General features: G+C 41.3%; 2 protein-coding genes across 3 annotated transcripts in view; both read right to left on the reverse strand.

The window, feature by feature from the left end:
• The window catches only part of LPGAT1 (lysophosphatidylglycerol acyltransferase 1), a 947,911-nt gene that overhangs the window by 147,049 nt on the left and 787,681 nt on the right, over nt 1-13,181 (reverse strand). The gene's annotated exons all lie outside the window — the stretch shown is intronic.
• KCNH1 (potassium voltage-gated channel subfamily H member 1) overlaps nt 1-13,181 on the reverse strand; it is a 334,033-nt gene that overhangs the window by 123,899 nt on the left and 196,953 nt on the right. The gene's annotated exons all lie outside the window — the stretch shown is intronic.

Here is a 13,181-nt window from a genome sequence, read left to right on the forward strand (position 1 = left end):
AGGAATGTCGGCTACATTTCAAGTGTCAGTATGTATTGAACCCATCCTTAGACACTCCAATTCCACCTATTCGGTTTTCCCCAGGGCTAGCGTCAGAGACATTAGTAAAGGTACCATGTCGGTTAGTTCCCTCTCCTTCTACTCCCCTTACAGAGAACCATGCACGTTATTAAAACTGAACACTTATGTGCCAAGTGCAGTATAAATTTACCATCTTATTTGCCTGATCTCATATTCTAACAATAGGGAATCTGCAAATAACACGGTAACACTAAATACCCTGCTGCAGTAAATAGCTTTATCACCATCATTATTAATAATAGTGCTCATTGTTTAAATGACATTTTTCTGTCTTAAATATTTGCTTTCTGGATCAAATTGCATAGATCAAGATTAATCATTAAAACATGGTCCCAAGCCTCACAGGAAGCTAGTATCCACTCACTTAACACAGGCCCTCTCCCAGAAGGCATTCACTCACTGCAGTCATTAAGTGTACTGAGTTTTATGCACCATAAGAAATATGCGTTTCACTGGATAAAAAGGGGTTGTTGACCTTTGTAATAAATATGCCTCGAATCCAGAATTTGCCATGCAATTAGCTGGACAACTGTTTCAAATTAATGCCATTGATGCTACCAAGTATGCAAGTGTGCATGTCTGCCTAGTAGCCTGAGCAAAATGAGGAATTCTTGAAGGTTAAACCCCAGTTCTGCTCCTAAATCTCTTGTTGGCTCTAAGCAAGTTTCTTAACCTCCTAGGCAAATTTCCTCATTTGTAACATTGAGCTAGTTTACTTACTTACCTATCTCACAGAGGCAGGAATATTAATTTGTAAGCAAGCGCATCATATATACAGGCTGAGTGTCATCATCATAATGGCACATCCCAGGGAATTCCCCTCCCCCTCCCTTTTTTTTTTTTTTGAATGATGGGCTAGATCTTCAGCTGGCCTATGTAACAGACATGACTCCATTGAAGTTGATGGACTTATGCCAATTCACATCAGCCAAGGATGTGGTCCGCCATCTCTAAAATATCCAGGTTTAATTTTTCAAATAACTCCTTGTGCAAGCTCCGCACTGTTGTATTTCTGTCAAAAGCATGTTTTTTTAAAAGATCCTTTCCTGCAATTTACAAAGCCCTGCCAGTGGCTGTCAGCTTCAAAACAAAGTGAAGACTTGGGGAGTGGGGGAGAAAAAGGTGGAAAATTTATGAAATTTATGAAACCAATGTTGAAAAAAATTGTCAAAAGAGAAGGATGGGGAAGACTCCCATAGCAGCAGAAACTTACATACATCCACGAGTTAGACACATCAGGTCAGAGCAATCACTTTCCTACTCACAACAAAGAACCTAACAATTTCAACATCCACATACTTCCTCTTCTCATTCTCTCAATAAAGCAAAGTGGTCAAGTAAAAATGGACAAGACTAAATGGCTGAGTTTTGTGCCAAATATCTATAATTTAAAAAGTAAAGTAAACAAAACAGAGAGGGAGTAAAATGGATCCGAAAGCTCTTTGGTGAAGAAATGTCCAAGGGTGGCAGAGGGAAAGAATAGACTAGGGTCTCTCTTCACCTATGCTCCTACCTCCACCTCAACTCCTGAGGAAGAGAATCTAGAGAATACATTCAGAAGCGTGTCACAGGGTATTCCTCCTCAGATCCCTCTCCCACTGCATTCCAGACACACGCAGGGACATTATCCTTCAGTCACTACTAAAGTAGATGATCTAAGCTTTTACCATCAATCATTTATATACCTTTTGGGGATTGTGGGCTGGGGCCCGTTTCCACTTTCAGCTCACTGCCGCTCTGAGGAAAACCAAATAATTCATTGCTTGGTTTTTGTTTTAAAGCTTATGTAGGCTCTGAAAAGTGATTCAGTAAAACTGACACGATGGTATGCCATATTTATTTTCTTCCAGTGACTCCATATCAGATCTGCTGCTCAGTTTATAAGTCAAAAGATGATTTTTTCCAACTGCCTGCACAGCATGCTCAACCTGGGTTTTTTCTGCCTCTCAAAAGTAGCATTGGTAATGAAGATGCTGTCATTGGAATTTTGCTGATTATTTTGTTGCTATTGTGGTAGAGAGAACAGAATTCAGCTCACCATAGCTATATTGCCCTGAAGAGCTAATAAAAGTAAAACTTGGTTTGCTCAGTAGTGCAAGCAGACATTATTCAAACCAGTGCAGGCAGTAGATTCAGTAGCTGAGTAAAAGAGTAATGTATCTAATAAAGTATTTTGAATCTAGGTCTAAATTTACAACCCCACAAAATTCAGAGATGCTTGGATTCATGGTATATTTTTGCCTTGATCCTATTATTAGGGCCTAGCTACAAGACATATGCAGAGCTCTGATCTTGAGGCTTGCACCAAAGCCTATTAAAGTTAATAGGAGTTTTTCCATTACCTTCAGTGGGGTTTGGATCAGGTGGTCTTCAATGTGCGTTAAACAGAATCTGCATCAGAGAGCTGCACTGAAGTCAACAAAGCAACTCAAGATTCATACTCCCCGGAGGCCAGAATCTGGCTTGATGGCTGTTCTTTCTTACACAAGCAGCAAAGAGTCCTGTGGCACCTTATAGACTAACAGACGTTTTGGAGCATGAGCTTTCGTGGGTGACTACCCACTTCGTTAGATACATCAGACGAAGTGAGCATTCACCCACGAAAGCTCATGCTCCAAAACGTTTGTTAGTCTATAAGGTGCCACAGGACTCTTTGCTGCTTTTACAGATCCAGACTAACATGGCTACCTCTCTCATACTTTCTTACACAAGAGATGAAGTTTCATTCAAACTACTAAAAACATCCAAGAACTCTGTTTCCACACACTAGCGAGATGATACAAAGAGATGCTAAAAATGCCAGATACTTTAATGCTACTGTATATGATGGTTGCTGAAATGATCCAAGGCCACTGTGGTGCAATTTTGTGGAAGCTTTCTGATGCTGCTCAGTGTAATGCATAGGTGCTGGAAGTAAGGGTGCTCCCGCACCCCCTGGCTTGTACAGGTTTTACAGTTTGATGCAATGATTCTCAGCACCCCTACTACACAAATTGTTCCAGCACCCTTGGTATAATATCTCAAGAGCAGTGCAGCCCTAACAGTGACCTAGGAGATCATGCTTCAGGAAATACTGGTGTCTTTGACACTTATCAGAATTACACATGTGCTGATAATATGCAACATCCAAGCAGAATATCCTCTATGTACCTCAATAAAGGGCTTCCATAGAGCTGAGTCCCCAGGATTCTTCCTCTCCATCCAAACAAGTGGAGGCTATTGCAAAATGAAGTGTGGTCACAAAATAGGAAAAGCCAGAGCCCCCTATGGTTCTCTGTTCTGGGTAAGTATTTGGCTAAAACACTGTTTTGGTGTTAAAAAAAAATCTTCTCTTTCTCTCTGTGCTTTTCCTGCTCTAATTGTGCCCTGCAATTAAAGTGGGAGCAGAGGATGAAAAGCCAACTTGGGGTGATAAGCCCTGATTCTGCTCTCAACAGTTTTATTCATGTGCAACTGCATTGACTTAAGTGGAATTACTCCTTATAATTCAGAGATGTAAACAAGACCAGAAATCAGGCCCCGAAAGCTTAATTTTTTTGTGTAGTTTTAATTAAATGCCTCCCCAAGTTGGACATAAAATGTAAATGAATACCTTTTCCCTTATTTTTACATGAAAAATATTAGACTTCAGAGAAACTTCTGAGGACAAAGTACAAGCACCAGAAGAAAACAAAATATCATCTTCCCCCTTAACATAACTTTAAGGCAGTGAAATGGCGTCAGCAAAGCAATGAATCCAGGCAACCATTTTCTAGTGAGAATGTGGCATCGGGGGAGGGGAGGAACCGCATTCTGTCCCACAGATCGTTTGCACAAGTTCTCAGCCACTTCAGTGACCTTTGTTCTGGTCCTCCAACACAATGCCCTTGGCAGGGGTTGGCACATGAAGGTGATTTGCTGTTCTAGGCTATTTAGGTTATGACTCAAAGTCCAGATTGAGCCAGTAATAAGACATAAATCACTACTCAAGTATGGAGCTGATCTATATTATTTTCTACTAGCCAAGGCTCCAGTCTGAATTCACAGTAGAACAGATGTAGAGAAGAGCTACTAGGATGATCAGGGGAATGGTGAGCTCGTCTTATGAGAGGAGACTAACAGAGCTTGGCTTATTTAGCCTTGCAAAACGAAGACGGAGAGAGGATTTGATTGCTCTCTATAAATGCAGCAGAACAGTAAACACCAGGGAGAGAAAAGAGCTATTTAAGCTAAAGGACTATGTTGGCATAAGAACAAATAGGTATAAACCAGCTATGAATAAATTCAGGAAATTAGTAGATTTCTAATCATCAGAGGAGTGAGATCCTGGAACAGCTCCCAATAGGAGTGGTAGGGGCAAATCACCTAATCAGTTTTAAAAATGAAGCTTGATAAATTATGTGATAGGGGTTGCCTGTGAAAGCAGGGGACTGGCCTCAATTACCCAGGGGGTCCCCTCCAGTCCTATGTCACTATGATATTTCTCTGTTCCTTTTCCTCCACTTGACCTTAGCAAAACAATGGGAAAAGGGCAGTAGCCAAACTATCACCTTTCTGTTTCCTTTGCACACACAGAAAAGGCCAGGATCCTGCTCCCATTTAAATTGATAGGAGTTTTGTCACTGACTCCAATGGGGCTGGATCAGGCATTGCTACCGGCTGGTTCTTCCAATTACAGCTACTGAAATCTATTGCAGCTTTGTGCCTTACAGCTTTATGGCTCTTTTCCATAGTCACTCAAGCCTCAGGTAAGGTAATGTTCTTCCTAGAATATACACCGAATACAAGACAGAATTGAGAATTCAAACATGCATGTGGCAGCGATGGCTACTGTATGATCAGCAGAACATCCATGAAAGGAATTTCTCTTTTGGGGAGAATATCTGAAAAACCTTTACTCATGGCTGCAATCTCACAGTGCGAGCATAAAGGGAAATTGCTCTTTTGAGCTGTCATTTTTTCCTTATTTAAACTCAGGGGCTCAGATACCACAGTGCTGGGCAAGGTATAATTCTATTCTACTCTGTATAGGCTCTTCCACCATCCTCATTACCGTGGTATGAGAGCACATTCCTGTAGCACATTAACTGACAAACTCTCTTTCTCACCGTCTCTCCAGGGAGAGGAGAAGTGTGTGTATAGTGGAATGTTTTATTTTTATAGGATTTTTATTTAAAATTTATTTTATAAAACCTAGCAAGTCCAGTTAGATACACTAAAATGCACATTAAATAGGGTCATGCAAAAATAGCAAATATTATTTCATGACATTTCTTGGAAACAAAATATATGCAACTTTGCTCCAAGTCACTTTACTTTTCACAAACAATTTGTAAAATGCCAACTTTTAAATATGAGTATGCACATTTTGTAATTTTACAGGTTTAGTTCATGTATGCTGAAATATAAATTTGAATATTCCGAGGTAGTTGCTCAAATACATTTACTCAAACTGGTGCTAACTTTTGAGTTTCAAGAACCTTGTAACTGACTGGATTGAGAGATCTGCTCTGGGTCTGATTTGCAGACAGAAAACAGAGAAATAGCTGCGACCCATGTGACATCCTCAGGGCCATACTGGTAGTATATATATTGTGTTGATACAGCCCACATAACACAAAGAGCTGCATATGATGAGCACAATAGTAAACAGGTTGAGAACCACTGCTCTGTGGTCTGCCTAGTGGATAGAACAATGTGGTATGCACATACATTCTAGTCATTCCCTCTCAGATATTGGCTCAAAGTGACTTAGTAGCTGTTCCGCATACAGTCAGATATCACAGGCTAAGCAAGATTGAGTTTTGTCAGCATTTGAGCCTTGATATCGCAAAACACGTAAACACATGAATAGTGTCACAGTAGTGACTTCAACATTCTATTGGAGTTGATAGGTCTCTCCACACGCTTCGAGGTATGCATGTGCTTAAGTGCTTTGCTGGATGGAAACCTTTCTGGATAAACTCCAGGTGCTGCAGGCACTGGTGTCTTTGATGGAGCAGGCTACACACTTCTTGAATCAGTACTCAATCAATATCGTGCCATGTAGTTACCTCCTACAACCTAGTTCCTCCACAGCTAATGTCTCCTGGAGGAGGCACACTGTGAAATCATGATATAGACCACTTATGGTCAACACAGATTCCCTTGCACTGTGCACAGAAGTCAAGGTTTTAACCTCATTGTCAGGCCATATTCCAGGTAGGATAGCGTTCCCCCTGCACTTTCAAATATTTACACTGCATCTTTGTAATGCTGTCAAATCATAGTCGTCAGCAAGTGGGATCAAACCTGGGACCTCTGAAACTTAGTATATGAGCCTCAACTACATGAGCTAAAAGCTTATTTATAATGCTCTGTTTTGTTAACACATGAAGTTGCTACTAATCTTGCTTTTCAGTAACAGTTTTATAGCTTCCTTTTTGTATGTGTTTCTTTTCCTGAATGCTTAATGTAAAGAACCTATCACCATATTTGGCTTCACTTCCTGTCCTAAACTGTTGTGTAGAGATGCTGTGCATTGTTAAACAGCTGATTCTTCCCACACCAGAACTGGCTGCACTTGAACTGGTGGAGGGAAATGAACCCTACATACACCCCTGGTCCCACATATTCATGAACAAACTCATGTAAGGGCTACTTAGGTGATAAGAGGATAGTTATAAAGTACTTAGATACTATACAAATCTAACATTTCTTATGCACCCGTATCTATAATCCATATACCCATTGCAGATCAAACCATAAAGGGTATAGTTTGTACTTCAAAAAACTTGCAGATAAATGTAATTTGTATAATTGTATTTCTGTACATAACCTAATAATCTCTCATAAAGTTATTATAATTTACTATCTATAGCACTAGGTCTTGTGGCATGCAGTGTTTTCTTCAACACGTGTTTGGTACCATTGACTTTCATAAGAATCACTATGTGATCTGCATCATCAATTAGCTTTCCTCTATTAAAACAAGACCCTGGACAAAGGAAAATTTTACACAATTACTCTAATGCTCAACCCTGACCTAGCATCCTATAATAAGGGGTTTTGTTGCTGTTATAATTCACTTGTTTATCTCTAAGAAAAAGAGAACAGAATACATCTCATGACTCAGATTGCTGAGGCAAAAAAAAATCACCATTTCCACTGAGAGCTTCAGTTTGCAACACAAGAAGTTGCAATTTGTTCTTGCGTTGTTGTTTTTTTAACAGTTACCATAAAAACACCATAAATACATGGCTGAGTTAATGCTTGTAATAAGAGCCTTATCTTTGGGAATTACCAGATTTTTGAGGACTTGATTTCTCAGCTTTAATGTTGCATGAAACTATTAGAAATGCACTTAGCACCTCACAGAATCAGGCCTTACGTCTACATGCAAAAGTTTTACTGGCATAGCTATGTTAGTTAGGGGTGTGATTTTGGGGAGGAGAAGGAAGAGGGGTGAAAATAGTGATGCCAGTATAAGCCCTAGTGGAGATGCAATTACACCAGTATAGCTTATTTCACTTTGCCAAACTGGAATAAAACTGTAGCAGAACAAGCATTTTTATACCAACATAACTGTGTCTACTCTGGCAGTTTTTGCCACTTTTACTATATCAGCATGTTTAAAGTGGCACAACTTTAAGTGTGGACAAGGTCTAGTTGAGCTGACAAATCAGAATTCGGTATGTGAGTGATCAAAACTGCAGGCCCACAACTTATCCAGAATTATTTGCATTTGCCTAAATAGAGCATAGTGCCTGAAAATCCATCCCTATATCCCATGTTATTGGATGTGTTGCACTGATATTTATTTTTAATCATAACATATTGCAGATGCAGGTGGCGGCAAAGCTGACTGAAGTCCAAGGAAGCCTTTCCATCGACTTCTATGGGTTTTGGATCATGGCCTCAGCTAGGAAGCCTCAGAATGCTATTCAGGAGTGCCTTTCCTGATGGAAAGTGAATATACAATATGAGATATATGTACACGCACGTGGCTACATGTGTTTTCAGACATTGGCCCACATGATAGCATTGGGAGGGTTTTTCCAATTTTCTCCTTTCCCCCTTTGAACACTCTATTTCCTTTTCTTCTCCTTTTTCCTTCTGGCCACTGAAAAAAGGATGGGTGTAAAAAAAGCAAATTAAATTGGGGGTGATTTTTGCAAAAAACAAAAAGATGGAAAAAAACCCATTTTTGATACTTTTTCCAAAATACACTGACCGTTTTCAACCACCACTATTTGGAAATAGGCTGCTATTTGGTCTATGACACACCTTTCCAGCTGTAAGCCAAATCTTGAAAGGTAACAAGTGAATAGGCGTTGCAGGTCCCTAGACTCTTACAACACTTGAATATGTAGTAGCATCTTCACATTTTGGGCACTGGTGTATTTGTACATCAGTGATCAATACTGCCCACGTCTAACTCGAAACCGCCCACGTGTAATTAGTGTAGCTGTAGCTGGGTCAATCCCAGGATATGAGAGAGATGAGGTGGGTGAGATAATGTCTTTCACTGGACCAACCACTGTTGGTGACACAGAGTTGAGCTTTCAAGAAGAGCTCTGCGTGGCTCGAAAGCTTTTCTCTCTCACCAACAGAAGTTGGTCCAATAAAAGATATTACCTCCCCCACCTTGTCTCTCCTGTGTGACTAGAACACTTGTCAGCCCTGCAGTTGTGTGCTGTTTGCAGAGATACAGTCATTCTTAAGGGACTATTTCCACAAATAACGGAGTGAATCTGGCACCTCAGCATACGTACAGGACCAGGGGGTATTTTAAGTAGAGTTGCATAAATTGTGTGTTATGAAACAAATCCATGACACTCATCTGGTGTCAAATATTCAGCCGAACTTCCTCAAAGAACTGGCTGAGGTTCATGAACATGGCCTGTTTTTGCAGTAAGACCCTTCTTCTCCAGAGTCTCTAAGGAGCAATTTGTCAATTGGTTAGAAGCAGTGTGATACCTACACATTACGCACACCTCTCATTTTAAACTATCTGCAGGCTTAAGCACGGAATGGATATTTTTGTGACAGATGACTTCTACATTTCATGCGCTACCAGAAATTAGAGACAAACAGCAGATTTCCAGACAAACCCTCAAACCAGAGGCTCCTGATACCAACTAACTGTGCTTTTTCCTTGGTGTCCTTAGTATGTGAGTAATGGCTGCACTGTTTCACTCTTCCTATCCTCCATTAGAAAGCAAAATCCACATATATAGTGACAACTCCTGCTCCTACTGAGACAACAGAAGCAGGATCAGCCTCAAGATGTGTATTAGTTTTTACATTAAGCTTTTTTGTAGGACACATCCCAAACACAGGATTAGTAAATCAGACCAATCTGATTTTTCCCCTCAGTGAAGTTCATTAAATACACAACGAAAACCATAGGTTAGTCTGAACTGCCGGCATCGGGGTTAGCAGTCTGGTAGCAAGGAGGATTGGAGGTGGCCTGCAATTCTGAATAGACCCACTTAAAAAAACGGGGATCAATACCAGTACCAAGAGATGGAGGTGGGTTTTAATTAATAATTCTGCTTTCAAAAGTGAATTACTGTTCAATTTACAAAAGGCCATCTTAAAGCAGCATTGTGACATTAATTACTTTGTTCAGAGGTTCAGGAAACCCTGCTAACACCCCATGATCCACCACACACAATTTATTTCTTGGTCCTTAAAAGACAGCAGCTTGACAGTTTTCATTCAAAATCCTATAATGTGAAAGGAAAAACATTTTAAACTCAGATGGAGAATAAATAGAGATGAAGGGTAACATTTACAAAAGTTAGACACCTAAGTCCCATTTGCAAAAGGGTCCTAGGCTCCTAAGTCACCTGGGCACTTTAGTAAAATTATCTGTGCTTCCTAAAAGGTTTTAAATACTTTACTTTGATGGCTACTTGCTTTTTTTCCCTTTGTATATTTTAAATGCAACTCTAATCTATTCCCATATTTGCCAGTATAAATCACAGTAAGGCCGTATCTACACTAGGAAGGGTTTGCCAGGATAGACATATTGGTAAATCCTCCCAATAAAGACACAGTCTATACCAGCAGTTTATACTCTTAGATAAGGTAGCTACGCCAGTAGGACATTCTAGTGCTGAGCAGGCCTTAGTCTCTGTTCCAGATTCAGCTGTCGGCAGTGGAATACCACGTTCAGGTGATGGAAACTCACTTAGTGAGAGGACACAGCAGCATGAATGATCTGCACAGCCCACTCCACCGATGAGGGTGAACCACTCAACACATGGGTGGGGGATGGCCACCGAGTGAAGCCAGACAGGTTGGAAGATGCGACTTCCACATGACATGCAAGATGGGAGACACTGCTGGTGGGCCGCCGGACAGATTTTACAGCTGCCTTCCCGGATGGAAATTCTGCATTTCCACTTCCCCTTACCCAAGGTAGATTACCCCTCTGGTATAGCCACTCCTCTAAGTGTAAAAGGGTGTGATTTACCCACATGCCCACCCTTGCCAGGAGAGGAATCTGTCCTGCTGCGATCAGAATCTAGCCTTCTGTGCCTACAGCTGAACAACGGCTTATGGCTAAATGAGGAAACTAAAGCAATTTCAAAGGAACATTATAAGAACAATTGTTTGCATCCTTTAAGATTGCAATTAGATAAAATTAAATCAGCAGGAATTTCTCCACCCAAAGTAAACGGACCATTTAATGTTCTTTTGAAACAGAATGTGACACATCAAGCTCACACGGTATTTTGAGAGAGAGAGAGAGAGAGAGTAGTCTCCTCCTCAGAGTTATAGCTTTATAAATAATAACTCGTATTCTGGGGACATGCAAACAGCACTTTTCTGTCATCCAACAGGTTATCTTAAATAAAGTAAAGTAAATACATGTACATCTGAGACACACAGAACCCCGGTGGTGATAAATAAATTAAAGCAGCCATACCTGGATTACAAATTCACACTCAATATCCATTTACAAACTCCACAGACAGAATGTCAAACTCATCTTGGGTTATATGCAAAATCATTCCGACAATTTTTTCAATTATGTTATGTTCTGTCAGCTCTGAGAGCAGTACTAATAATCACACGTGGATCTACATTGTGATTTTTCCATTGCCAAAGTGTGAGGTGCTGTAGTAGGGCTTGCCTCCTCTTCATGAATATGTGGCCACTGACTCAGTTTCCCTCATCAATGCATTCATTTAGCCCTCTGGCTGAATCAAAATTACATCTCTTTCAGGGTGACAGAAGTTCGGCTCCTCCCTCCTATGATTCAAGCATCACCACACTGATCTACTTCACAGCTGCTGCAAACTCACTCCATGCCTCTCTATCTCTTAGGCCTGGTTTACACTACGCATTTAGGTTGAATTTAGCAGTGCTAAATCGAATTAACCCTGCACTCGTCCACACAATAAAGCCATTTACTTAGACATAAAAGGCTCTTAAAATCGATTTCCGACTAGGGGAGTAGCGCTGAAAACAACATTGCTGGTTCGAATTAGGGTTAGTGTGGACACAATTCAATGGTATTGGCCTCTGGGAGCCATCCCATGGTGCACCATTTTGACCACTCTGGACAGCAATCTGAACTTGGATGCACTGGCCAGGTAGACAGGAAAAGCCCCACGAACTTTTGAATTTCATTTCCTGTTTGCCCATTGTGGAGAGCACAGGTGACCATGCAGAGCTCTTCAGCACAGGTGACTATGCAGTCTGAGAATAGAAAAAGAGCACCAGCATGGACTGTATGGGAGGTACTGGATCTGATCGCTATATAGGGAGACTATTCCGTGCTATTAGAACTAAGTTCCAAAAGACGAAATGCCAAAACATTTGAAAAAAAAAGTCTCCAAGGGCATGATGGAGAGAGGCCACAATAGGGACTCACTACAGTGCTGTGTGAAAATTAAGGAGCTCAGACAAGCCTACCAGAAAACCAAAGAAGCAAACGGATGGTCCGGTGCAGAGCCGTAGACATGCTGCTTCTACGCTAAGCTGCATGCAATTCTAAGGGGGTCCGTCATCACTACCCCACCCCTGATTGTGGATTCCGAGGTAGGGGTAATCTCAGCCATGCCTGAGAATTTTGTGGACAGGGAAGATGATGATGATGAGGAGGAGCAGCAGCAGCTTGCGGAGAGCACACGGCACTCCATTCTCTCCAACAGCCAGGATCTTTTTTCAGCCTGACTGAAGTAGCCTCCCTACTCTCCCAAGGCATTATCCTGTCCCATGAAGCCATAGAAAGGACCTCTGGTGGAGTGTACCTTTGTAAATATAAAACATGGTTTAAAATCAAACGTTTTTAATGATTAATTTGCCCTGAAGACTTGGGATCCATTTGTAGCCAGTACAGCTACTGGAAAAGTCTGTTAACGTGTCTGGGGATGGAGCAGAAATCCTCCAGGAACATCTCCATGAAGCTCTCCTGGAGGTACTCAAAAAGCTTTTGTAGAAGGTTTCTGGGCAGTGCAGCCTTATTCTATCCTCCATGGTAGGACACTTGACCACGTCATGCTAGTAGCAAGTAATCTGGTATCATTGCATAACAAAGCCTAGCAGTGTATGGTCCCAGTGTTTGCTGGCATTCAAGCAACATCTATTCTTTATCTCACTGTTATCCTCAGGATAGTGATATCGTTCATGGTAACCTGATTGAAATACAGGAATTTAATTAAGGAGACAGAGGTGGCAGTCCCTACGGGACATTTGCCTAGGGCTGAAAAGAAATCCTTCCCTGCAGTTAGCCAAGTGGTGCGGGTGGAGGAGCATTGGCGCTGAGCTGTTCACGTTTGGCTAGGAGGGATCTTCCCCGATACCAGCCACGTGGTTAGGGGGAGGGGCAAAGGGATCATCCCAGAGAGTTGGATGGTGGCAGGGGTTAGTTTGGTTTCTGCTGCTGCAAGTTAACACAAAAACCGCAGCACTCAATGGGCTTTGCTTGGTATGGGAAAGGAGGGTGCTGCTTTTATGAAGGTTGCAGAAGCCAAAAGACTTATCATGGCTGCATGCAAGCCGAATTCTGTTGCCCGACCCTGCATCTGTGATCTCTAACACCAAAGCCACAGGCCCTCAATATTAAGATGCAAAATGCGAACTTGTACCAAAATCACATGTGCTATGTAATGGGAATAGTGTTG

This window comes from Gopherus flavomarginatus, chromosome 4, assembly GCF_025201925.1.
Source record: "Gopherus flavomarginatus isolate rGopFla2 chromosome 4, rGopFla2.mat.asm, whole genome shotgun sequence".
NCBI lineage: Eukaryota > Metazoa > Chordata > Testudines > Testudinidae > Gopherus > Gopherus flavomarginatus.